We start from the raw sequence: 344 nt of genomic DNA on the forward strand, positions 1-344 counted from the left end.
GTGGTTCTGTTTTTAATTTTTTGAGGAAGCTTTATGTTTCCCATAGTGACAGCACCATTTCTCGCATATATGCCTCACTGTTTATCCATGTATCATTTGGACCAGTGGACTGCTTCCCCTGTGAAACTATTGAAGAGTGCTACTGTGAGCATGGACTTGCAGAGATCTCTGAGAGGCCCTACTTTCCCCTTTAGGATGTAGACTTCGAGGTCAGACTGCAGAGTGATGTGGTGGTTCTGTTTTTAATTTTTTGAGGAAGCTTTATGTTTCCCATAGTGACAGCACCATTTCTCGCATATATGCCTCACTGTTTATCCATGTATCATTTGGACCAGTGGACTGCT

The 344-nt window shown here is 42.7% G+C and overlaps 1 protein-coding gene across 1 annotated transcript in view; it reads left to right on the forward strand.

The window, feature by feature from the left end:
* Nucleotides 1-344, forward strand: part of LOC103253374 (probable ATP-dependent RNA helicase DDX43) — a 29,926-nt gene that overhangs the window by 18,261 nt on the left and 11,321 nt on the right.

The sequence above is a fragment of the Carlito syrichta genome, unplaced genomic scaffold, assembly GCF_000164805.1.
Source record: "Carlito syrichta isolate Samal-C Ts95f unplaced genomic scaffold, Tarsius_syrichta-2.0.1 Scaffold225872, whole genome shotgun sequence".
NCBI lineage: Eukaryota > Metazoa > Chordata > Mammalia > Primates > Tarsiidae > Carlito > Carlito syrichta.